The sequence below is a fragment of the Pleurodeles waltl genome, chromosome 12 (genome assembly GCF_031143425.1).
Source record: "Pleurodeles waltl isolate 20211129_DDA chromosome 12, aPleWal1.hap1.20221129, whole genome shotgun sequence".
In the NCBI taxonomy this organism is placed as follows: domain Eukaryota; kingdom Metazoa; phylum Chordata; class Amphibia; order Caudata; family Salamandridae; genus Pleurodeles; species Pleurodeles waltl.
This window is the reverse complement of record NC_090451.1, coordinates 45,548-71,950: the sequence shown is the minus strand read 5'-3', so window position 1 is coordinate 71,950 and position 26,403 is coordinate 45,548. Positions and strand designations below refer to the sequence as shown.

The 26,403-nt window shown below is 45.4% G+C and overlaps 1 non-coding gene across 1 annotated transcript; it reads left to right on the top strand.

Annotated features, from left to right (window-relative positions):
* The first annotated feature begins 24,570 nt into the window (after positions 1–24,570).
* On the top strand, positions 24,571–24,641 carry TRNAG-GCC (transfer RNA glycine (anticodon GCC)). The gene has a single exon. It is a non-coding gene; the product is annotated as a tRNA-Gly (tRNA).
* Positions 24,642–26,403: the final 1,762 nt, after the last annotated feature.

Genomic DNA, 26,403 nt, shown 5'->3' with positions numbered 1-26,403 from the left:
GCCGCCCATACATTTTTTGCGCTCCGTGGCTCGTCCCGAAGTGGTTTTTCGGGCCACGGGCCACACGTTGGATCCTCCGGCTCTCTCTTCCTATCCCGACGTGCCTTTCAGCAGCTCCGGCTCTCCCTTTTGTCTCCGCCCTCGGGGAGGAGCTATTCCTACATCGGAGAGCGTGTTGCTCCTATTAACCCCTAGCTATCCAGGAACTTGCTTGGGCTCAGGAGCTATAGCTCAGTGGCGAGGTCCAGTACCTTTATTGCAGCAGGCTTCCTGTGTACAGGGGTTCAAATCCCACCAACGCCCTTAAAATATCTTTCAAGTACTCTTGTTTATATTTTTGGGTCTTTACTCTATTATTACTGCATACAACAAATTTTATTATGGAGCCTTGCAGTTCACCCTTAAGGCCTGATTCTGAGGAGGATGAATAATCCTTCAAACAGGATTTAAACAAATTTATTCAATCCTCAGTAAAAAATGCTCTGAAAGCATCAATGTATAAAATGTCTAAAAACATTGAAAGCTCAGTAATGTCCATGGTGTCCAATTCTATGGCCCATTCTGCGGGGGAAAGCAGAAAACGAAAAATTACTTCTTTTAAATCAAGCAAAGGCGCACTGACTGAGAGTGAGCTTGCCTCACACCAGACTGAGGACTTGATTCCTCCCAGGCCTCCTTCTAAGGAGGGGAATTCCGCCAAAAAACTGGCGTCCCTACTGAAATGTAAATCAAAAACGAAACATATCCCCGCGCCTAAAAAGATTTTTATTTCAGAAATATTGGACACAGATGATGAGGACATGGACAATTTATCTCAGTCAGATAATCCTGATGATACGTTTTCCCCTGCATCTCCTCCCCCCAAACGTATCAAATTTTCTCCAGATGGCCCCTCGACCAGCGTGGTTGATTCTGAGGGTGTTCCCATGTTCGACCCGTCCCTCATTCACCATCCTAACTCAACTGAGTGGCTCCCGTTGGACCACGTGGGTGAATATATTTCTTCCCGCCTACGCCTACCTTTAGACAAACAGACACGTTCCAAACTCAAATCTGAATGTCCTAGACCATCGTTGGATTCCAACATTACTGTAACTCCAGCTATAGATGAGTCTCTCATCACGTTCTTTACCAAATTCGGTAAAGACCCCCGTAAAGGGGTAGACAAAGCCTGGACAAACTTCTGGACGTGGTCGGCCCTCTAGCAAGAATATTTGATTTAGCCGAATCAGCCAGACTAGAGGACTCCCCAATCGATCCCTTAGATCTTTCCCTTTGGACCCAAAGAGCCTTTTGCCTTTTGGGCAATGCAAATTCAGCTATCATTCATGAGAGACGCAAGGGTCTCCTCCTCAGAATGGATCCTAAGCTGGCTAACCTGGCTACTCGGGATCCCGGCATCCAGGCCGATGGTAAACTCTTTGGCGACTCATTCATCAAAGATCTTAGCCGTTTCGTCTCCACCTTTTCGTCTCTAGACAAGCCTCAACAATCACTGAAAAAGGTCTTTAACCAACGTGTTTTTACCCGGGCCGTTAGAGGTAGGAGCTGCTTTACTGGCCACTCATATAGGAATCAAGGCTCAAGAGGATATTCCAACTCCCTCAGTTCCTACCACCAAGAATTTAAACCCCACTTTTACCCACAAAGATCAAGGGGCTTTCGCAATCGTGGTCAGCGCTTCTCCAGATCGTCCAATAACCAAGGTAAGCCAACTTTCTGGCCCTCCCGTGGGAGGGCGTCTTCGCTTCTTCCTTCAAAAATGGAAATCAATTTCTGCAGACCCATGGGTTCTTTCCACTATTCAGGGTTACCGTATCGAACTCCTCTCTCCTCCGTACCAATCCTATCTCCCTCCTCTTCCAAGGTTCTCTCTCCAAATGTCATCTCTAATTTCTTTAGAAATTCAATCCCTTTTAGAAAAAGATGCCATTCAAAATTGCACCCCAGATTCTTCCGGCTTCATCAGCTCTATCTTCTTCGTTCACAAAAAGAACAAAAAACTAAGACCAGTAATCAACCTAAAATCCTTCAACCAATTTGTCGTCTATCGACACTTCAAGATGGCGACTATCATCCATCGCAGGGATATTTTACTCCAAGGCGATTGGCTAGTCAGACTGGATCTGCAGGACGCATATCTGACCATTCCTATTCATCCTTCTCACAAAAAATACTTACAATTTCATTGGAATTCAAAAACGTATAATTTTTCCTCCCTTCCGTTCGGCCTATCATCGGCACCGTGGTGCTTCACAAAACTATTAAAACCGGTCGTAACCTATCTTCGATCTCTGGGCATCAGACTTATTATCTACCTCGACGATATACTAATTATGCACCAGAGCAATTCTTCCCTTCTGGCTCATCTACAGATAACATCCACTCTTCTTGCAGAGCTCGGTTTCCTCATAAATCATGAAAAATCCGTGATGGTTCCCTCGCAACAAATAGAATTTCTTGGCTTCCAGATAGATTCGGTTTCGGCCTCCCTGCTCCTTCCCCGTTCCAAGCTTTCTGCAATCAAAAAAAAGAGTTGGTTCTAACTCTTCAAAAAGATTCTATTTCCCTCAGAGCTCTAGCAAGAGTCGTCTTCTTTCTTCTTCCATCCAGGCTATCTTCCCGGGACCCCTTCATTACCGTGCTCTTCAGCGTCTCAAAATTCTACATCTCCGTCGCGGTTTGGCCTTCTCCGACCTCGTGTCACTAGACCAAGAATCCCAAATGGAAATTCAATGGTGGATATCCCATTTAGAGGCTTGGAACGGCAGATCCATCTTCCCCTCTATGCCCGATCTTGTGTTAGAATTAGATGCAAGTCTCACGGGTTGGGGCGCCCGCTGTGATTCGATATCGACTGGCGGTATATGGTCCGCAGAGGAGTCCATATTGCACATAAAATGTTTAGAGCTTCTTGCAGGCTCCATTGCGATCAGAAGCTTTACGAAAAACAGAGCATGATGCTCCATTCTTCTCCGCATGGACAATATATCCGCGGTCCGCTACATCAACCACCTGGGAGGCACCAGGTCCAGACCTCTTGCTCTTCTGGCCAAGAGCCTCTGGGAATTTTGTCTGTCCCACAATTTTTCCCTCCTAGCCGAGTATCTCCAGGCTCCTTGAATTCCAATGCAGACTGGCATTCACGCCATATCTCGGACTCCAGCGATTGGAAATTACACCACTCAGTCTTTCATGAAATAGAAAGAAAATTGGGCCCTTTCCAAGTAGATCTCTTTGCGTCCGGACTCAATTCCCAACTTCCTCATTTCTTCAGTTGGCGCCCGGATCCTCTGGCCCTAGCTACAGACGCCTTTCTCCAAGATTGGTGCAGAACCCTCAATTATGCTTTCCCCCCATTTCTTCTAATCAACAGAGTTTTGAATCAGGTCAGACGTCAAAAGGCGTCCCTTGTCCTGTTAGTCCCCTTCTGGCAATCTCAGGTGTGGTTTCCACCCCTCCTCGAATTTACGGTAATCTTTCCAATCTTACTCCCCTCGTTTCCGTCTCTCCTTTTAGACCGTTTCGGGGGTCCCCACAATCTGATTCTCAACAAGTCATTAACCCTGTCAGCCTGGCTCATTTCTGGTCTTCCCAACAGTCCTTCCCTATTTCGTCAGAAGCTTCAGAGTTCATCAATAATGCATGGGCACCTGGCACAAGGCGAGCCTACAGATCAGCTTGGACTGGATTTAAATCTAATTATCAATTTTCTAGCTGCCCAGGCGGGTTTGGGTAAGTCATATCGGACAATAAATCTTTACAGATCTGCTATTTCTATGAACCACTCGAATATTGATGGTAATCCTATCGGGACCCATCCCTTAATTTGTCGCCTTTTAAAAGGCGTGAAACTCTCGAAGCGCCCTACCGCCAAATATTCCTATGTCTGGGACGTTTCCCTAGTTCTGAACCTACTCCTTTCTTGGCCAGATAATCCAGGTCTTTCCTTTAAAATGCTTTCTGCCAAGCTTACTATGTTGCTATGCTTAATTTCCATCAAAAGGGTTTCAGATGTTAAGTCTTTAGACGTGTCTGCTCGTCAGTTCCTACCCAAAAGTGTTTTATTCCACATTTCCAAACGCACCAAAACTAATTTACATTCGGTATTCTATCCGTTCTTCCCTGATAAACCAAAACTATGTGTGGGTCTTTGTTTAAAGGAATATGAAAAAAGAACTGGTAACCTGAGAACGTCCTCTTCCAATCAACTGTTAATTTCCTTTCGCAAACCCCACAAGCCGGTGACTTCTGCAACTCTGGCTCGCTGGGTTAAATGGATTATGTCCCTAGCGGGGATTGACATCTCCGTTTTTGGAGCCCATTCTTCCAGGGGGGGGGGCATGGGCTCTAAGTCTTTCACCCTAGGGTCCAGTTTGGAGGACATTCTCAGGTCGGCAGATTGGTCTAATGACAATGTTTTCAAAACCTTCTATTGTAAACTTGTTAGAACTGCTTCTTCAGTAGTTATTGACAAGCTTTAAACTCGCATAATAGAGCCTCCGGTCTTGCCATAAAATGTAGATTTTCCTAGTAATTTATGACGGAAAGTCTTAATTTTATTAAAGACACGGAGGCGAATATTATCCCTCCACAGTACCTCTATTAATATGTACTTTCTTTCTCCCTCCCAGCGACTCCTGCATTGCCTCCAGCATCCGGATAACGTCGCTGGCTCCATTCTCTCCTCCTTCGAGACGAAACCTCGGGACCTGTCATCGCAACTTCATCAGGATCATCTCCCTACTTCATCGTACTCTCGGTTTATTGCTGTGGTTTAAGAATTTTGTTCCGTTTCCTTGGCTTTGGAAATTGTTGGATTTATTTACCCATTGTATTACGATTCTATCTGACTTGCTCGTTCAAGAAAAGAGGGCTGTTTGCAGTCAAGGATACACTCTATGGTCTATGGCTTCCGCTGATTGGTCCAGCCTTAGTTCCTGTTTTGCTCCCATTGGCTAGTCTGTTGCTTAGCCTTTTGTAAGCTGTAGTTTCTTGACTGCTGCTATTTAAAATAAAGTAAGAAAAGAACGCATAATATTGGCCTCCGTGTCTTTAATAAAATTAAGACTTTCCGTCATAAATTACTAGGAAAATCTACATTTTCACACTTTTAGGGTTGGTGAAATGGCTACCTGTGAACTGGGGAGTAATGAACACGTATTAAGAAGTGCCAAAAAAAACCAGTTTCCGCTACATGCCACTAAGTGGTTAGTATTAAGGTAGTTGTACTCACAGACTTACATAGCTTACATGCATGAAGAATTTGAGAAAATACACTTTCATTTCCCATTTTCTATTTTGACCATTATGTCCAGGGTGTATCGTTTTATTCCTTAATGGCAATATTTGAGGTGAGGCATTTAGAGCCAGGTGCTGGTGGTGAATAAAACAGCCTACAGCCTAGCACATGATGAATGAGCACAGCTCTGTATTGGCCCCAGATGACGCACTGCTGAAGCGCTGAGTAGCGTCAGTGGGGGAGAGCCACTTTCCATTTGCATAATTAACGCATTTATGAGCAAAGTGTAATTTACATTTCTAAATAACGTGCATATCAACCATATAATTTGTAGTAGGAGGCTGCATTTAACTAGTATGAGCAAGACCAATTTCACTGAAGTTATCACATTTCTGTTGCCACCTTGAATGTCGACTTTTACAAGTTTAAGGCTGAGGCCTGCACATTTCATTTTAATTTGTTTTGCATGTTATATGTTTTTCCATTGAAAATGCTGCTCACCCAGACAACTATTGCTAGCTAGTGAACAGTTTGTTGTTATGTATTAGAAGACTGATAGTGAGGTTCTGACTGAGAGAAGAAGAAAATGCCAGTGTGGGAGAGTGACTTGTGAGAAAAGCTGTGTACTCGGTAGTCTGTTCATTGTAACCATTCAAGGACATAGCCATGCATGGACCATTGTGTTGCCCTGAGAAAGAAGGGGAGATTACCTGCTTGTAAAGTCTGGAGTAATTTGATTGGCTCCAAAGGGTGAGAACAAGCTGTACTGTTGCAAACCAGTGCTTTCTCAAGTAATACTAGTGTGTGTTCTTTCTCAAGTAATAATAGTGTGTGTTCCTTAGACTAGAGAGGAGGTGCTTGCTGACTTTAAACTGAGAAGACTCTTCTCGCCTCTGCTTATCTCCACAGCCCGAGAGAAAATATGCCGAGGCACTCATATTCTCTCATCAGAGACCTTTTTTTGGTTTTCTGAAGCCAACACTTTAACCTTATTTGCCTAACCACATGCCCTTTTCCAAATTATACCCACTTACTCTAGATTAGGATTTCCTTTATGGGACACAGCTTCTGGATATGTTGTATTCTTCGTGCAGTTTTGTTAATGTTTTATTTTACCTTATCTTGAAATATGGACATTTGGACCATTTAAACTTGTAACAGTGATGCTTAAATCTAAATCCTTAATGGATTAATGTCCTTGCTTTAACTTCATTTGTTATTAAATCCATTTAAACTCGCTACAATTCTCCTTGTCGTTTCCTGTGGAGCGCAAATGGTTTCACTGTTTTTGGAAATGTATTTAAATGCTGGCTCTTAAGTAACTCTCCACGTTGACTAACACAGGTTCATAAAACCAGTGGCTGGGTTTGTGTGACGATTACTCCCGTAGATTAAGATTCAAGTACCCCTGCTCCATCATCAGTGTGGGACTGAGTGAAAGCAGTAAAGAGGGACTTCACTCTCTCGGAAGGGCTGCAGGTGGAAGAGCTCTCCAATTAGTAGAGTCTCTCCTGTGGTGCGTAGGGGATGAAAGATCCAGCACAGGGGAGATGGGAGGCAGGAGTGCGAAAATGTAAGTAAAAAGGGGGTAGAGTCACGGGCAATAAATTGGGGAAAAGTCTGTGAAAAGGGGAAGCAAGGAGAAATTATTGACATGAAAAAGGAGGAGGAACAGAGGAAAGAAGAGCAAGGCGAGGAACAAGTTAGCAGCTTGGGTGGTTGCAGGTATAGGGCTTCTGAGAACAGGGTGTTGGGGAACAGGGGTGGACTGGGACACAAGTGAGGGGTGGAGGAAAAAGGGTAAGTGGGTGTGTGTGGAGAGTGGCTCAGAGAAGGAGGTGGTGCAGGGAAAGAGAGTGGACCTGGCAACCAGATGGGTTCCATGCGAGGGAGGGAGAAGGTCAAGATGTCAACAAGTGGGGAGTACAGTACAACTGTTCATGTGGGAGAGTCCATCGTGGCTGCTCTACCTCAGAAAGAAGACAGGGTACAATCCAGTGTGGTTCACCTGGCTGCAGCAAAGAACCACTACTGAGACGGATAGAGAAGGTCTGTAGCGGCCTCCTCGTCGAAGACATCGAAACTGCACACTTCTGAAGATTTTGGACCATATATCTCATTATGACAGATTGCGGTTACCTAATTGCGATTCGCTGCGAATCACAATTAGGTCATCACTATTCGAATGTATGAAACCCCATGAGTTTCATTTAGCATTTCCTGATGGCCCGCAAGTCGACCTACCTCGTTAATATTAATGAGGCAGGTCACAATTTGCGACCGATTAAGAAACGCAAAAATCACTGGGATGGACAGTGAATGATTTTCAATAAAGCAGCTTTTTTTTTTAAATGCAGCCCGTTTTCCGAATAGAAAAACAGAATGCATTTAAAAAAGAAAAATGAAAAGTTTGGCAATGGGACCACTGCCTGCTCTCAAAAAATGTTTTTTACTTCCATTCATAAAGGGGAAGGACTCTTTTGGGGACCCCTTTCTGTTTGCGAATGGTTTACCACCTACTTGAAGTAGGTGGTAAAATGCCAATGTTTTAGGACCCATTTTGGTCACAAAACATTCCTACATTTCGCTGCGATTCGGTATTACGAAGGGTCGCCCTTGACACGCCTCTTCCTAATACCAAATCGGTATGTATGCGCAATTCCAAATTGTGATTCAGTAATGTGTTACCAAATCGTAAGTTGGAATTCATACATACCAAAATGCATTTTCGCAGTTGCAAACGGCCCGATTTGGAAGTTTGTGACCGCAAATATTCATGATACATATAGCCCTTTGTTTCCAGGGATTATGATGGACAGATTCCAGGCACTAGCGAAGTGGTTTCAGAGAGGCTGAGATTGTGGGTGAATGGAGTAGTCAGATGTGGATTACAGCAATAGAGATGAGATGACAGAAGTGGGAGGGTGTGCAGACTGTGCAGGAGGCAAAGAGAAACACACTGGAGGAGTGGTGTTGGTTGTCTGAGAGCCTGGCAAGGTCCGGGGGCTAATAATAAAAGCTTGGAGGAGTTTGGTGATTTGCAGGCATGGAAGAACCATTTTCATGCACCTGCACAGAGAACTGTTGTGGAAAACAGGAAGCCAGGCTTTGATGCGGGCCCTGATCTAAAGGCCAGGAGAGTGGGTTGAAAAAAGATGTGGGAGCAGTGCCAGTGATGGTGCAGTCAATGGGTGTGGATAGCGACAGCCTTAGCATGGAGAAGAAAGGGTGACTGGTGAAAGGGAAGTTTGTGCTGGATCAATGTACAATCTTGGATTTTAAAGAGGGCAACAGACAGAATCGGGAATGGCACTGAGAGTAGCAAGAAGGAGGTTGTAGAAGATGCAGGGGGTGTTAAGAAGAAGGAGGAGACCAAGGAGAAAACAGAATAAGTTACCTTATATGGGCATCACTAAGCCATAGGGGGGAAATTTGATCGCATCAGCAAAGGACAAGATTTGGAAAGGGGGGTACTTTGAAGTGTTTAACCTGTTTCACGTGGAAGTCAGAGCGAAGGAGGGTTTAAAGGAGCAGGAGCTTGAGCTGTCAGACTGACGGTTCCGGTCACTACTGAAAATTACACAGCGGCCTTTTTAATATATTCCAGTCTACATTGTCAGGAGTACTTCAAATGCTGTGTTGCGTTATTTAGATACTTATATGTAATAAGGAAATCACACATGACTTTTTAGAGGTTATTTCTTGGTTCATTATAAGGAAGAGTTCCATGTGTACCTTGCAAATGATGCTGACGGTAAGTTGAAGCAGTTAGATATGGGTTTATGGCTGCAGTGTGTGGCTGTGGCTGGGCTCGCCCAACAGTTTACAGGCTTACCGATGGTGTACAGGCCCTTTCAAGGGTGCCCCACCCCGGGAGAGGTGGGTGACACAAGTAGAGGTCAGGCAGGGCTGCCAAGGGCTTGTTGAGCATACAACAAAGGTTTCTGCAACAGGGAGTATTTCAAATTTTTACATAAGTGCTCAAAATGTGTCAATAAGCACCACAAGCTTACACGTTGTGGTGCCCAGTCTGAACGGGGAACAAGGAGGACCAATCTGTGGTTCTCAGCAGCAATCCCACAGGGAGGAAGCAGTGGCAACCAGAAGACTCTGGGAAGAAGCTCATGTGCCAGCTGAAAAAGAGTGGCTGCATTTTGGTTGGGGACAGAGAATGCACAGCTGTTGATAAGGTGATTTGAGGAGGGATCTTGTTTGTGTTACGAGAGGCCAAGCGAGAGATGACTGACAGAAAACTTGTTATCCGTGAAGCAGCATGTGATGTTACAGAGATTGAGCAGGGAGAATGATGAGGGTAAAATGAGGGCCCGTTGAGTCATGGAGATTAGAGAGACTGAGAATATATCACTCATTGGTGTGGTGCCAAAAAAAAGAGGCCTGAATTTCATCTGATTCAACATCTGTCATGGCCAGAGGAGCAGTCTGTGAATGACCTCATATCTCAGGAGTTGATCTCTGTGAAATATTCTTCAGTGGATGAGGCTATCGAGCTGGTAAAGATGAATGGGTCTGGGGCTTGTACGGCATAGAGCAGCAGTTCTTAATCCTTTGACTTTTGTGGACCCCCACTAATTACTTGAATCCGGAGAGCCCAAATTAGTCATTATTGGAAGTGGGGGACTCCTGCCTAAGCAATGTGTATGATTTGAAACTCAAAACAATACACACAAAAAATACAAAACATGAGCCCGCCAAACAAATGCTACAGCATTGAAATATTTTAATTCACAATCAAACATAGAAAAAGTTGTCACATTTTCAATTTTGCTTCTTTTTATTCTATATACTATAATACGTTTAATATATTTATTTTAACATTATTTTGTTTTGTTAAACAGTTGGGCACCCCTGAGTAGGCCTAGCAGACCCTAGATGTCCCTGACCCACAGGTTAAGAATCACCACATGATTTTGAGTTGTTGGTCTGCAGTCTGATGGGCAGTGTTTGTAGATAAGGCCCTTCCAACTGACTGTTCTACCACTTGTGTATTATTTGAGAAGCCTAGATCTTTTTTTACAGCAGTTGTTTACCTTTATATCGTGATGACAATGTATTTTCTTAGCCCCCAGGAACTGAAGGTTGGTTGTGAGTGGTTAGCAGTTTTTCAGGACTTGATATTGGATGTGGGCATCTCTTTGGCACTGGAGAAGACCATTGGCTCAAGCAAGGTTTGGGACATTGAGATTGATTCTGTCAGTATGCAGGCCAGGTTGCTATAGGATAGGAAACTGGACATGTTGCTGTTGTTGGGAGACAGATTAAGAAAGAGGAAGGTGAAATTGAAGGGTATTAAGGTGTTGTTGGGCCACTTACATATTGTGTGTTGAATGGTCTGGGCCGGAAGGACCTTTTGTAGGAGGCTTGGGTGGCACTGTCATGGCAGGGCTTGCCACATCACAGGGTGGGATTGTCAGCAAGCAGGAAGCATGAGGGCAGATTTCAGAGTCTGGAGAAAGTTTTGAGACATGATTTCCATTCAGGAGTTTGGTGAGAGGGCATATTGTGCCATTCAGATTTATTCAGATGCAGCAGGAGACTGTTTTTCCACTTTTTATGGCAGGTTTGGTGGTGTGCAAAACACTGGATGGAAGGATAGATGAAGGAAAGGTGTTCTAATGCCTTTTTGGAACTTATTTCCATTAGTGATGGCATTGGTGTTATGGGAAGATCAATTCAGTAACAAGAAGGATCTGTTTGATGTTGACAATATGGAGGTGGTACATGTTGTTAAGAGGCAGATGCTCACAGTGTGAAAGTGTTATAATTGTTGCAGGTTTCTGACTTAGATTGTTTGTATTATAACAACTTTAGAACAAAGCATGTCCCAAGAGTTGGCAGTGACATTGCGGATGCATTATCTTGTTTGCAGTGGAAGAGATTCAGTGAGTTTGTGCCACAAGCAGATTAGGTGAAGACACTAATGCCAGAAGAACTACAGGGAAGAGGAGGAAGAGGAAGGTTGCATTGATTGAGGATTATCTAAAGGCTTAAAAGAAGAGAGGCTATTCCAAGGCATAGGTTGAGTTTCTGACATCAGGAGCGAGGAGGCAGTTGCCGGATGAGGTGTGCAGCATTTGACTGTTATGAGGGGTTGTTGTGGGGCAATGAGTCAATGACTGGGGAGATGAGTGAGCAAAACAATGGGGGAGAGAGTTAGGAGGCCACTGGCATTGCAGTGGTTACAGCAGGTGTTCCTGGTTCAGCTGGAGTTCCGTGATTCTCTCAGGAGTCGTCTTTTCAGTGCGAGGCTTCATCGGAGCTTCCCTCTCTGGAGCGGAATACAGCAGGTTTTTCAAGTGATGACTGACATTTGTATTGATGAAGGAGAAGTGATGCTATTCTCTATGGCAATGGTTTGGTGCTTTTTGGGTTCTTTGGGTGTCAGATATTGGGTGCAGGAAAGGGGGACTATGTGAGACAGGTGGAAGTAGAGGCACAGACAGTGTGTGTGAGCAAGTCGAAAACAGATCAGAAGGCTGGAGGTATGTGGGTGGTGTTGAGGAATTAGCCAGTGTGACGGGAGTGTCTGGTTCACTGGTGGCAGAGGTATGTTGTTTCTGGTTTTTCTTGGAGGCAGTGGATTTTTCTACACTGGAAATGTTCCAAATTGTTATGCCAATTTATTCATAGAGTGCGCCATTACCCAAAGGTGTCTTGGCGCTAAGTAAAGCATTAATCACTGGCAAGTGAAATCAGATTACAAAGACTAAAGATGGGTGTAGGAAAGTACCATCTTGCCTGGCATGTTACCCCCATTTTTCACTGTATATATGTTGTTTTAGTTGTATGTGTCACTGGGACCCTGGTAACCCAGGGCCCCAGTGCTCATAAGTGTGCCTGAATGTGTTACCTGTGTAGTGACTAACTGTCTCACTGAGGCTCTGCTAATCAGAACCTCAGTGGTTATGCTCTCTCATTTCTTTCCAAATTGTCACTAACAGGCTAGTGACCATTTATACCAATTTACATTGGCTTACTGGAACACCCTTATAATTCCCTAGTATATGGTACTGAGGTACCCAGGGTATTGGGGTTCCAGGAGATCCCTATGGGCTGCAGCATTTCTTTTGCCACCCATAGGGAGCTCTGACAATTCTTACACAGGCCTGCCACTGCAGCCTGAGTGAAATAACGTCCTCGTTATTTCACAGCCATTTTACACTGCACTTAAGTAACTTATAAGTCACCTATATGTCTAACCTTTACCTGGTAAAGGTTAGGTGCAAAGTTACTTAGTGTGAGGGCACCCTGGCACTAGCCAAGGTGCCCCCACATTGTTCAGAGCCAATTCCCTGAACTTTGTGAGTGCGGGGACACCATTACACGCGTGCACTACATATAGGTCACTACCTATATGTAGCTTCACCATGGTAACTCCGAATGTGGCCATGTAACATGTCTATGATCATGGAATTGCCCCCTCTATACCATCCTGGCATAGTTGGCACAATCCCATGATCCCAGTGGTCTGTAGCACAGACCCTGGTACTGCCAAACTGCCCTTCCTGGGGTTTCACTGCAGCTGCTGCTGCTGCCAACCCCTCAGACAGGCAGCTGCCCTCCTGGGGTCCAGCCAGGCCTGGCCCAGGATGGCGGAACAAAGAACTTCCTCTGAGAGAGGGTGTGACACCCTCTCCCTTTGGAAAATGGTGTGAAGGCAGGGGAGGAGTAGCCTCCCCCAGCCTCTGGAAATGCTTTGTTGAGCACAGATGTGCCCAATTCTGCATAAGCCAGTCTACACCGGTTCAGGGACCCCTTAGCCCCTGCTCTGGCGCGAAACTGGACAAAGGAAAGGGGAGTGACCACTCCCCTGTGCTCCAGACCTCTGCCATCTTGGAAACAGAGGTGCTGCTGGCACACTGGACTGCTCTGAGTGGCCAGTGCCACCAGGTGACGTCAGAGACTCCTGCTGATAGGCTCCTTCAGGTGTTAGTAGCCTATCCTATCTCCTAGGTAGCCAAACCCTCTTTTCTGGCTATTTAGGGTCTCTGTCTCTGGGGAAACTTTAGATAACGAATGCAAGAGCTCATCCGAGTTCCTCTGCATCTCTCTCTTCACCTTCTGATAAGGAAACGACTGCTGACCGCGCTGGAAGCCTGCAAACCTGAAACATAGTAGCAAAGACGACTACTGCAACTCTGTAACGCTGATCCTGCCGCCTTCTTGACTGTTTTCCTGCTTGTGCATGCTGTGGGGGTAGCCTGCCTCCTCTCTGCATCAGAAGCTCCGAAGAAATCTCCCGTGGGTCGACGGAATCTTCCCCCTGCAACCGCAGGCACCAAAAAGCTGCAGTACCGGTCCCTTGGGTCTCCTCTCAGCACGACGAGCGAGGTCCCTCGAATCCAGCGACTCTGTCCAAGTGACCCCCACAGTCCAGTGACTCTTCAGCCCAAGTTTGGTGGAGGTAAGTCCTTGCCTCACCTCGCTGGGCTGCATTGCTGGGAACCGCGACTTTGCAGCTACTCCGGCCCCTGTGTATTTCTGGCAGAAATCCTTCGTGCACAGCCAAGCCTGGGTCCACGGCACTCTAACCTGCATTGCACGACTTTCTAAGTTGGTCTCCGGCGACGTGGGACTCCTTTGTGCAACTTCGGCGAGCACCGTTTCATGCATCCTTGTAGTGCCTGTTTCCAGCACTTCTCCGGGTGCTACCTGCTTCAGTGAGGGCTCTTTGTCTTGCTTGACATCCCCTCTCTCTTCAGGTCCAATTTGCGACCTCCTGGTCCCTCCTGGGCCCCAGCAGCGTCCAAAAACGCCAAACGCACGATTTGCGGCTAGCAAGGTTTGTTGGCGTTCTTTCGGCGGGAAAACACGTCTGCACGACTCTCCAAGGCGGGAGAGATTGGTCCACCAAAGGGAAAGTCTCTAGCCCTTTTCGTTCTTGCAGAAACCTCAGCTTCTTCTGTCCAGTCGAAGCTTCTTTGCACCCGCAGCTGGCATTTCCTGGGCATCTGCCCATCTCCGACTTGCTTGTGACTTTTGGACTTGGTCCCCTTGTTCCACAGGTACCCTAGATTGGAAATCCACAGTTGTTGCATTGCTGGTTTGTGTCTTTCCTGCATTATTCCTCTAACACGACTATTTTGTCCTTAGGGGAACTTTAGTGCACTTTGCACTCACTTTTCAGGGTCTTGGGGAGGGTTATTTTTCTAACTCTCACTATTTTCTAATAGTCCCAGCGACCCTCTACAAGGTCACATAGGTTTGGGGTCCATTCGTGGTTCGCATTCCACTTTTGGAGTATATGGTTTGTGTTGCCCCTATCCCTATGTTTCCCCATTGCATCCTATTGTAACTATACATTGTTTGCACTGTTTTCTAAGACTATACTGCATATTTTTGCTATTGTGTATATATATCTTGTGTATATTTCCTATCCTCTCACTGAGGGTACACTCTAAGATACTTTGGCATATTGTCATAAAAATAAAGTACCTTTATTTTTAGTATAACTGTGCATTGTGTTTTCTTATGATATTGTGCATATGACACTAAGTGGTACTGTAGTAGCTTCACACGTCTCCTAGTTCAGCCTAAGCTGCTCTGCTAAGCTACCATTATCTATCAGCCTAAGCTGCTAGACACCCTATACACTAATAAGGGATAACTGGGCCTGGTGCAAGGTGCAAGTACCCCTTGGTACTCACTACAAGCCAGTCCAGCCTCTTACATTGGTTGTGCAGTGGTGGGATAAGTGCTTGAGACTACTTACCACTCTTGTCATTGTACTTTTCATAAGAGAAAAATATACAAAACAAGGTCAGTGTATATACACATAGCCAAAAAGTTTTGCATTTCCTCTTTTCACTCTTTTCTAAGTGCTGAAAAGTACTTCTAAACTTTCAAAAAGTTCTTAAAAGTTTAAAAAGTTTTTTCTGTCTTTCCAAAAAGTTCGGAAAACTTTTTTCTCTTTTTCTATCACTTTAACTCTCTCTAAAAAATGTCTGGCACAGGCCAAAGTGTTGATCTGTCCAAACTTGCATATGACAACCTTAGCTGGAAAAGAGCAAGGAGTCTCTGTATAGAGAGAGGTTTGAGTGTAGGGAAAAATCCTTCCTTGGAACTGTTACTTAACATGCTTAGAGAACAGGATAAGGCCATAGGTGCCCCATCTGTTGAAAAAGTACCTAATAGTTCTCAATCTGATTCAGGGACTCCCCCAGGAAAAGATTCAGGAAAGAAACTTCCTAGCCTGCCCATTACTAGACAGTCTAGCATAGATGGTAATGATGATGAGCCACACCAGAGAAATAGTGTTGTCTCACATCATAGCAAAAGCATATATTCTCACCATACTGGTAGTAATGTTTCTGTAAACCAAGCTGTTAGGGTGGCTCCTGTAAGGGACAGGTCTCCTTCTGTTCATTCCCATCATAGCTCTGTTTCTAGAAATGTCCCTCCCACCAACCCTGATGACAGAATGTTAGAGAGGGAACTCAATAAGTTGAGGGTGGAAAAAACCAGACTGAAGCTTAAAAAGCAACAGCTGGATTTGGATAGACAGTCTTTTGAATTAGAGAAGGAAAGACAGAAGTTGGGTTTAGAAACCCATGGTGGCAGCAGCAGTATTCCCCATAGTCATCCTGCAAAAGAGCATGATTCCAGGAATCTGCACAAGATAGTTCCCCCTTATAAGGAGGGGGATGACATTAACAAGTGGTTTGCTGCACTTGAGAGGGCCTGTGTTGTACAGGATGTCCCTCAAAGGCAGTGGGCTGCTATCCTATGGCTATCATTTAGTGGAAAAGGTAGGGATAGGCTCCTTACTGTGAAAGAAAATGATGCTAATAATTTCCAAGTTCTTAAGAATGCACTCCTGGATGGTTATGGCTTAACCACTGAACAGTACAGGATAAAGTTCAGAGAGACCAAAAAGGAGTCTTCACAAGACTGGGTTGATTTCATTGACCATTCAGTGAAGGCCTTGGAGGGGTGGTTACATGGCAGTAAAGTTACTGATTATGACAGCCTGTATAACTTAATCCTGAGAGAGCATATTCTTAATAATTGTGTGTCTGATTTGTTGCACCAGTACTTGGTGGACTCTGATCTGACCTCTCCCCAAGAATTGGGAAAGAAGGCAGACAAATGGGTCAGAACAAGAGTGAACAGAAAAGTTCATACAGGGGGTGACAAAGATGGCAACAAAAAGAAGGATGGTAAGTCTTCTGACAAGGGTGGGGACAAATCTAAAAATGAGTCTTCATCAGGCCCACAAAAACACTCTGGTGGGGGTGGTGGGTCCAAATCCTCCTTTAATTAGAACAAGGAAAAGAAACCATGGTGCTATTTATGTAAAATAAAAGGCCATTGGACAACAGATCCCAGTTGTCCAAAGAAAGGCACCACAGCTCCTACCACTACAACCCCTACTGCTACACCTAGTGTCCCTACTAATAGCAGTGGTGTTGGGAGCAAACCTACTAATAGCCAATCCAAGGGAGTAGCTGGGCTCACTTTTGGTAATTTAGTTGGGGTTGGTCTAATTAGGGAGACCACAGAGGCTACTTTAGTCTCTGAAGGGGCTATTGATTTAGCCACTTTGGTTGCTTGCCCCCATAACTTGGAGAAGTAGAAGCAACTAACCCTAATAAATGGTGTTGAGGTCCAGGCCTACAGGGACACAGGTGCCAGTGTCACAATGGTGATTGAGAAACTGGTGCACCCTGAACAACACATACTTGGACACCAGTACCAACTAACCGATGCTCACAACATAACACAAAGCCACCCCATGGCTGTTGTAAATCTCAACTGGGGGGGGGGTAACTGGTCCAAAGAAAGTTGTGGTAGCTTCAGATTTACCTGTAGACTGTCTATTAGGGAATGATTTGGAGACATCAGCTTGGTCAGATGTGGAGTTGGAGGCCCATGCAGAAATGCTGGGCATCCCAGGGCATATTTTTGCTTTGACAAGGGCTCAGGCCAAAAAGCAAAAAGGACAGGGAAGCTTGGATCCTGGAACAATGGACCAAGTGCTCCCTAAAGCTAGGGCTAGTAGAAGCAAACCACTTCCTACTATCCCTCCCTCTACAGTGGATTCTACTTCTGAGGAAGAAGAATTCCCTCCCTGTGCAGAACCTACACCAGAGGAGCTGGAAGCAGACACTGCTGAGCTTTTGGGTGAAGGGGGGCCTGCCAGGGAGGAGCTGAGTGTGGCACAGCAAACCTGTCCCACATTAGAGGGTCTCAGACAGCAAGCTGTCAAACAGGCTAATGGGGATGTCAGTGACTCTCACAGAGTTTACTGGGAGGACAACCTCTTGTACACTGAGCATAGGGATCCTAAACCTGGAGCTGCCAGGAGATTAGTGATTCCTCAGGAGTACAGAAAGTTCCTCCTAACACTGGCACATGACATTCCCCTAGCTGGGCACCTGGGTCAAATGAAAACTTGGGACAGATTGGTTCCATTGTTTCATTGGCCTAGGATGTCTGAGGACACAAAGGAATTTTGTAAGTCCTGTGAAACCTGTCAAGCCAGTGGCAAGACAGGTGGCACTCCAAAGGCACCCCTTATCCCACTGCCTGTGGTTGGGGTTCCCTTTGAAAGGGTAGGGGTTGACATAGTTGGCCCCCTTGACCCTCCTACTGCTTCAGGCAATAGGTTTATCTTGGTGGTAGTGGACCATGCCACAAGATACCCTGAAGCAATTCCTTTAAGGACCACTACAGCTCCTGCAGTGGCAAAGGCCCTCCTGGGAATATTTTCCAGGGTGGGCTTCCCAAAGGAAGTAGTATCAGACAGAGGAAGCAATTTCATGTCTGCATACTTAAAGGCCATGTGGAAGGAGTGTGGTGTAACGTACAAGTTCACAACACCCTATCATCCACAAACAAATGGACTGGTGGAGAGATTTAATAAAACTCTCAAAGGCATGATTATGGGACACCCTGAAAAACTCCGCAGGAGATGGGATATCCTTCTACCATGCCTCCTTTTTGCCTACAGGGAGGTACCCCAGAAAGGAGTGGGCTTCAGCCCCTTTGAACTTCTTTTTGGACACCCTGTTAGGGGTCCACTCACACTTGTAAAGGAGGGTTGGGAACAACCTTTAAAAGCTCCTAAGCAGGATATTGTGGATTATGTACTTGGCCTCAGATCAAGGATGGCTGAGTACATGAAAAAGGCCAGTAAAAACCTTCAGGCCAGCCAAGAGCTCCAGAAGCAATGGCATGATCAGAAGGCTGTTTTGGTTCAGTACCAACCAGGGCAGAAAGTGTGGGTCTTGGAGCCTGTGGCCCCAAGAGCACTCCAAGATAAATGGAGTGGACCCCACACAATTGTTGAAAAGAAGGGTGAAGTCACCTACTTGGTTGACTTAGGCACTGCCAGGAGTCCCCTTAGGGTGCTCCATGTCAACCGCCTGAAACCCTACTATGACAGGGCTGATCTCACCCTGCTCATGGCAACTGATGAGGGACAGGAAGAAGACAGTGATCCTCTACCTGATCTCTTCTCTTCCACAGAACAAGATGCTCTTGTGGAAGGTGTAGTTTTGGCTGATTGTCTTACTGCTGAGCAGAAAGATAATTGCATAAATCTCCTAGGACAATTTTCAGAACTCTTCTCTACTGTGCCAGGCACCACTTCTTGGTGTGAGCACACTATAGATACTGGAGACAGTTTACCTGTCAAAAGTAAGATCTATAGGCAGCCTGACCATGTCAGGGACTGCATAAAGCAAGAAGTTCAGAAAATGTTGGAACTAGGAGTGGTTGAGCACTCTGACAGTCCATGGGCTTCTCCTGTGGTACTGGTACCAAAACCCAATTCTAAAGATGGAAAGAAGGAAATGAGGTTTTGTGTAGACTATAGAGGTCTCAACTTGGTAACCAAAACTGATGCTCACCCTATACCCAGGGCAGATGAGCTTATAGATACACTGGCATCTGCCAAGTATCTAAGCACTTTTGATTTGACTGCAGGGTATTGGCAGATCAAATTATCAGAAGATGCTAAACCTAAGACTGCATTTTCTACCATTGGAGGACATTACCAGTTTACTGTAATGCCTTTTGGTTTGAAAAATGCACCTGCCACTTTTCAGAGGTTGGTGAACACAGTCCTGCAAGGGCTGGAAGCTTTCAGTGCAGCATATTTGGACGATATAGCTGTCTTTAGCTCCAGCTGGGATGATCACCTGGTCCACCTATGGAAAGTTTTGGAGGCCCTGCAAAAGGCAGGCCTCACTATCAAGGCTTCAAAGTGCCAGATAGGGCAGGGTAAGGTGGTTTATCTGGGACACCTTGTTGGTGGGGAACAGATTGCACCACTTCAGGGGAAAATCCAAACTATTATTGATTGGGTTCCCCCTACCACTCAGACTCAGGTGAGAGCCTTCCTAGGCCTCACTGGGTATTACAGGAGGTTCATTAAGAACTATGGCTCCATTGCAGCCCCTCTTAATGACCTCACATCCAAGAAAATGCCTAAAAAGGTATTATGGACAGCAAACTGTCAGAAAGCTTTTGAGGAGCTGAAGCAGGCCATGTGCTCTGCACCTGTCCTGAAAAGCCCTTGTTACTCTAAAAAATTCTATGTCCAAACTGATGCATCTGAATTAGGAGTAGGGGCAGTCCTATCACAACTTAATTCTGAGGGCCAGGATCAACCTGTTGCTTTTATTAGTAGAAGGTTGACCCCTAGAGAAAAGCGTTGGTCTGCCATTGAGAGGGAGGCCTTTGCTGTGGTCTGGGCTCTGAAGAAGTTGAGGCCATACCTGTTTGGCACTCACTTCATTGTTCAGACAGACCACAAACCTCTACTTTGGCTAAAACAAATGAAAGGTGAAAATCCTAAATTGTTGAGGTGGTCCATATCCCTACAGGGAATGGACTATACAGTGGAACATAGACCTGGGAGTAGCCACTCCAATGCAGATGGACTCTCCAGATATTTCCACTTAGACAATGAAGACTCATCAGGTAATGGCTAGTCTTATTGTCCTTCGTTTGGGGGGGGTTGTGTAGGAAAGTACCATCTTGCCTGGCATGTTACCCCCATTTTTCACTGTATATATGTTGTTTTAGTTGTATGTGTCACTGGGACCCTGGTAACCCAGGGCCCCAGTGCTCATAAGTGTGCCTGAATGTGTTACCTGTGTAGTGACTAACTGTCTCACTGAGGCTCTGCTAATCAGAACCTCAGTGGTTATGCTCTCTCATTTCTTTCCAAATTGTCACTAACAGGCTAGTGACCATTTATACCAATTTACATTGGCTTACTGGAACACCCTTATAATTCCCTAGTATATGGTACTGAGGTACCCAGGGTATTGGGGTTCCAGGAGATCCCTATGGGCTGCAGCATTTCTTTTGCCACCCATAGGGAGCTCTGACAATTCTTACACAGGCCTGCCACTGCAGCCTGAGTGAAATAACGTCCACGTTATTTCACAGCCATTTTACACTGCACTTAAGTAACTTATAAGTCACCTATATGTCTAACCTTTACCTGGTAAAGGTTAGGTGCAAAGTTACTTAGTGTGAGGGCACCCTGGCACTAGCCAAGGTGCCCCCACATTGTTCAGAGCCAATTCCCTGAACTTTGTGAGTGCGGGGACACCATTACACGCGTGCACTACATATAGGTCACTACCTATATGTAGCTTCACCATGGTAACTCCGAATATGGCCATGTAACATGTCTATGATCATGGAATTGCCCCCTCTATACCATCCTGGCATAGTTGGCACAATCCCATGATCCCAGTGGTCTGTAGCACAGACCCTGGTACTGCCAAACTGCCCTTCCTGGGGTTTCACTGCAGCTGCTGCTGCTGCCAACCCCTCAGACAGGCAGCTGCCCTCCTGGGGTCCAGCCAGGCCTGGCCCAGGATGGCAGAACAAAGAACTTCCTCTGAGAGAGGGTGTGACACCCTCTCCCTTTGGAAAATGGTGTGAAGGCAGGGGAGGAGTAGCCTCCCCCAGCCTCTGGAAATGCTTTGTTGGGCACAGATGTGCCCAATTCTGCATAAGCCAGTCTACACCGGTTCAGGGACCCCTTAGCCCCTGCTCTGGCGCGAAACTGGACAAAGGAAAGGGGAGTGACCATTCCCCTGACCTGCACCTCCCCTGGGAGGTGTCCAGAGCTCCTCCAGTGTGCTCCAGACCTCTGCCATCTTGGAAACAGAGGTGCTGCTGGCACACTGGACTGCTCTGAGTGCCCAGTGCCACCAGGTGACGTCAGAGACTCCTGCTGATAGGCTCCTTCAGGTGTTAGTAGCCTATCCTCTCTCCTAGGTAGCCAAACCCTCTTTTCTGGCTATTTAGGGTCTCTGTCTCTGGGGAAACTTTAGATAACGAATGCAAGAGCTCATCCGAGTTCCTCTGCATCTCTCTCTTCACCTTCTGATAAGGAAACGACTGCTGACCGCGCTGGAAGCCTGCAAACCTGCAACATAGTAGCAAAGACGACTACTGCAACTCTGTAACGCTGATCCTGCCGCCTTCTCGACTGTTTTCCTGCTTGTGCATGCTGTGGGGGTAGCCTGCCTCCTCTCTGCACCAGAAGCTCCGAAGAAATCTCCCGTGGGTCGACGGAATCTTCCCCCTGCAACCGCAGGCACCAAAAAGCTGCAGTACCGGTCCCTTGGGTCTCCTCTCAGCACGACGAGCGAGGTCCCTCGAATCCAGCGACTCTGTCCAAGTGACCCCCACAGTCCAGTGACTCTTCAGCCCAAGTTTGGTGGAGGTAAGTCCTTGCCTCACCTCGCTGGGCTGCATTGCTGGGAACCGCGACTTTGCAGCTACTCCGGCCCCTGTGTACTTCCGGCGGAAATCCTTCGTGCACAGCCAAGCCTGGGTCCACGGCACTCTAACCTGCATTGCACGACTTTCTAAGTTGGTCTCCGGCGACGTGGGACTCCTTTGTGCAACTTCGGCGAGCACCGTTTCACGCATCCTTGTAGTGCCTGTTTCTGGCACTTCTCCGGGTGCTACCTGCTTCAGTGAGGGCTCTTTGTCTTGCTCGACGTCCCCTCTCTCTTCAGGTCCAATTTGCGACCTCCTGGTCCCTCCTGGGCCCCAGCAGCGTCCAGAAACGCCAAACGCACGATTTGCGGCTAGCAAGGCTTGTTGGCATTCTTTCGGCGGGAAAACACTTCTGCACGACTTTCCAAGGCGAGAGGGATCCGTCCACCAAAGGGAAAGTCTCTAGCCCTTTTCGTTCCTGCAGAAACCTCAGCTTCTTCTGTCCAGTCGAAGCTTCTTTGCACCCGCAGCTGGCATTTCCTGGGCATCTGCCCATCTCCGACTTGCTTGTGACTTTTGGACTTGGTCCCCTTGTTCCACAGGTACCCTAGATTGGAAATCCACAGTTGTTGCATTGCTGGTTTGTGTCTTTCCTGCATTATTCCTCTAACACGACTATTTTGTCCTTAGGGGAACTTTAGTGCACTTTGCACTCACTTTTCAGGGTCTTGGGGAGGGTTATTTTTCTAACTCTCACTATTTTCTAATAGTCCCAGCGACCCTCTACAAGGTCACATAGGTTTGGGGTCCATTCGTGGTTCGAATTCCACTTTTGGAGTATATGGTTTGTGTTGCCCCTATCCCTATGTTTCCCCATTGCATCCTATTGTAACTATACATTGTTTGCACTGTTTTCTAAGAATATACTGCATATTTTTGCTATTGTGTATATATATCTTGTGTATATTTCCTATCCTCTCACTGAGGGTACACTCTAAGATACTTTGGCATATTGTCATAAAAATAAAGTACCTTTATTTTTAGTATAACTGTGTATTGTGTTTTCTTATGATATTGTGCATATGACACTAAGTGGTACTGTAGTAGCTTCACACGTCTCCTAGTTCAGCCTAAGCTGCTCTGCTAAGCTACCATTATCTATCAGCCTAAGCTGCTAGACACCCTATACACTAATAAGGGATAACTGGGCCTGGTGCAAGGTGCAAGTACCCCTTGGTACTCACTACAAGCCAGTCCAGCCTCTTACAATGGGCTTCCAAAAGTTTACAAAGTAAAGGTGGACTGGTTTGAGAACATAAATTGAAGGGAAAATGTTTCCACTTGGAGGCAGTGGTTTTAGAAAAAGCTCAACCTACTAGCCGTGATTTTTTTTAAAAATGGGGACGAATACTAAAAAGGAGTTAGATTTAAGAGTGTAGGTGGGTTCATAAACCCCAAACAGTCATCGTGGATTAGGTAGAGAATAGGGCAATATAAGAAATGGAGAAAGGTCCTCAGAGAAGGGTAACCAATGTAAAGACTGAAGCAGTGGCGTTACATGTGTACATTCTGGCACAATATACATCAGACGAGCAGGAACATTTTGTATAAACTGAAGCTTTTTGATCATTTTGCTGGAAAGACCCCTTTAAAGTAATTTACAGTAATCTAGTCTGCTCAGTTTTAAGGACTGAACAAGAACTGACAACACGATGCCATTCAGTTATCAAGGGAGTCCATGAGAATCTCCTTTACATCTAGGAGAAGTCATGTCAGCACAAAGTGTTAGAATGAAATATCAGCAACAATAACAAAGAGAGAACGAAAACACTGATTGCCAAACTGTTGTTAGGTCTAAATCTTCCACATCAGCATCACAACTTTTCGTTAACCAGACACTGCAATAAGAGCAAAAAAATTCCAAAATGGGCCGGCAATCTCAACAGGCACTCAATCGATGGATAATATTCCTCTCTGTGTTTTTCATAAAAAATGACTTCCATCCTTGAGAGCTCGTAGGTAACACAAACGAAACATTGCAAAACACAGTACCTACATAATACCACAGCGGGTTATTTTTTTCTGAAGAAGATAAAGATATTGTTAAATACTCATAACCGCTGCACTCTTAGGACCCTAACAGGTTTTACATAGATCCTAAATGCAGTTAAGGAAGAGTGGCCCATGTGCCGCCTGGTGAGTGATAACAAAGAGCGATAGTTGGTGCACGGTCCTGATGGCAGTGCACCCGCAGCATTAACAGGTCACGGGGCCCGCGTGCTCCCGGAGCTCTTTGTTTTCTCTAGAGCTCTGACACGCATCAGGCTGTGCTGTTGTCGGCTATTTAGATGTTGTGACTGTTGCTGCTGTTGTTCCTTTCCCTTGCTCTATAAGGGCGTTCTTGGCGGTGAAGGATAACCCCTAAATACTGATGGCCATGAAGCACCCTCGTGCTGTAGAGACCCAGCAAAGGTTCTCAGGGGAATGTACAGTGTGAAGGGACATGTGGCAGGTGTTTCTGGTACTTAAAACACAACGCCTACAATGTATAAACTGCTTCCAGCCGTCTGTGCTACACTATATATATATACATACAGTGTGCCACTCTCTAGTAAGCATTGGTGGTTCAGTGGTAGAATTCTCGCCTGCCACGCGGGAGGCCCGGGTTCGATTCCCGGCCAATGCATCATACATTTTCTAATTTTGTTTAGGCAACTCCCATTTTCTTTACAGTTTCAGGGTTGTAAAAAAGGAAATGACCAATTAGCGCGCACTTGAATTACAGAAGCATTATATTTGTTGTATATTTTTGCGTGGAGCGCTCATTGGATACAACGAAATACTTCTCAACTTCCAGTTTTTAAAGGATGCCTCCGCTGCCCCATTATGTTCTTATGTAAAGTATATCCCTCTGTCAGCCACATCGTGAAATCTGGGGATGGTTGGTGTTGAATCGTTTGACCCAGTTGAGAGACACCTAGGATGGGACGAGATAGCTAATCAATATATCAATCAATACATTAATAATGTCATCAATATTTATCACGACAATGCATTTCACTTTAGTCAAAGTCATTAATCAATTCAAAACGCTACCATGACCTTTCAGCCATGAATAACCACACCAGTTTAGTAGAATTTTATGAATTTTATTCCCTATTAATTACAATCTAGCAGCAATTCTGTTAATCTCAACACCAAGAAACATAATAGCATAGTCACGATATGGCAACTTTGATAAGATTTCATTAAAGCGAGAATCGCAAACATTAGAACATAACATAACATAACTTGGTACATAGACCAAGATTGACAGAGTGTCAATATCGTGTCAGTTCAACAAAGCATAGTCTCTGTCGTTTGTCTATTTGCGTCAGTTTTGGTGAACACCTGTCCTAACCACTGATTGGCATTAGCATGGTGGGCTTCATGCAAAACAATTTAGAACACTAATTTGGAAACCTCTAGCTAAGGTCTCTGTCAAAAGCAAGCAGTTGGTACCTAGAAAGGAAAAGCAAACGGACAAATTACAAATGCATTGTCATAATTACCCTCCAAAGATTAGGTCAGCGCACAGGTTCAGTCTTCGTCTTCGGGACGTCAGTCATATCGCCATCAGTCAAAACTCAGCTTTCGGGGACAAAAGGGCACTTCCCTCATAAGGAGGAAAAGCGTAAATGGGCAGTCTAAGGGCAAGGATGGTTTTAATAAAATCTCAAGTCACCAAACAGAGTGACAGAGTTTCTAGATAAAATCAATAGCATTCCCTAACCCGCCTAAATGACCTTTCTGTGACATGGGTTTTTATCCCTTTTTCGTAGTACATTCCCCCAAGATCCTATTGGACATTTGCTATACCCCCTATCTTTAACCTATCGTATAACACATTAGGTAATCCTAATCTTCACCCCATATTGTTTTACAAGTTTTTGATTGGTCTTCGTAGTTGACGTCTTCAGAGGTGACCCGTCCGGTGTGACTTCATCCCTTCGTAATTCTTTGCACATCTTTTGGTCAGGAGTTCCGTTGCCTTCCCCGGTTTGAATGACCTTGTACATTACATTAATCAACACTGTTTCAATTTATTTTAACATTTATTCCATGGGCATAGAAAATATGCTTGTGAACGGATCTAACATGGTTACGTTCATCTTCCACGTTGAAGAAAAAGAACAAACAGGGTCATGGCTCTTTGTGAGTTAGCACACTGAAAAATAGAAAAATGCTTTTAATATGAGAGCCGAGCAGCTAAGCTGCAGCTCATGCTAACTTAAGGCCTATGAGGTTTTCAATACAGATTTTATAACGCAAAGGTTAATATAAGCTGGATTGAATGTAACAAACATTTTGGTCATCATTATTAGCTCGCGTATACATTGGTGGCCACTCTTCGTGGTCACAGTTCAAGCGCACGTCTAAGCAAAATTGCTATTACTATAGTTTCTAAG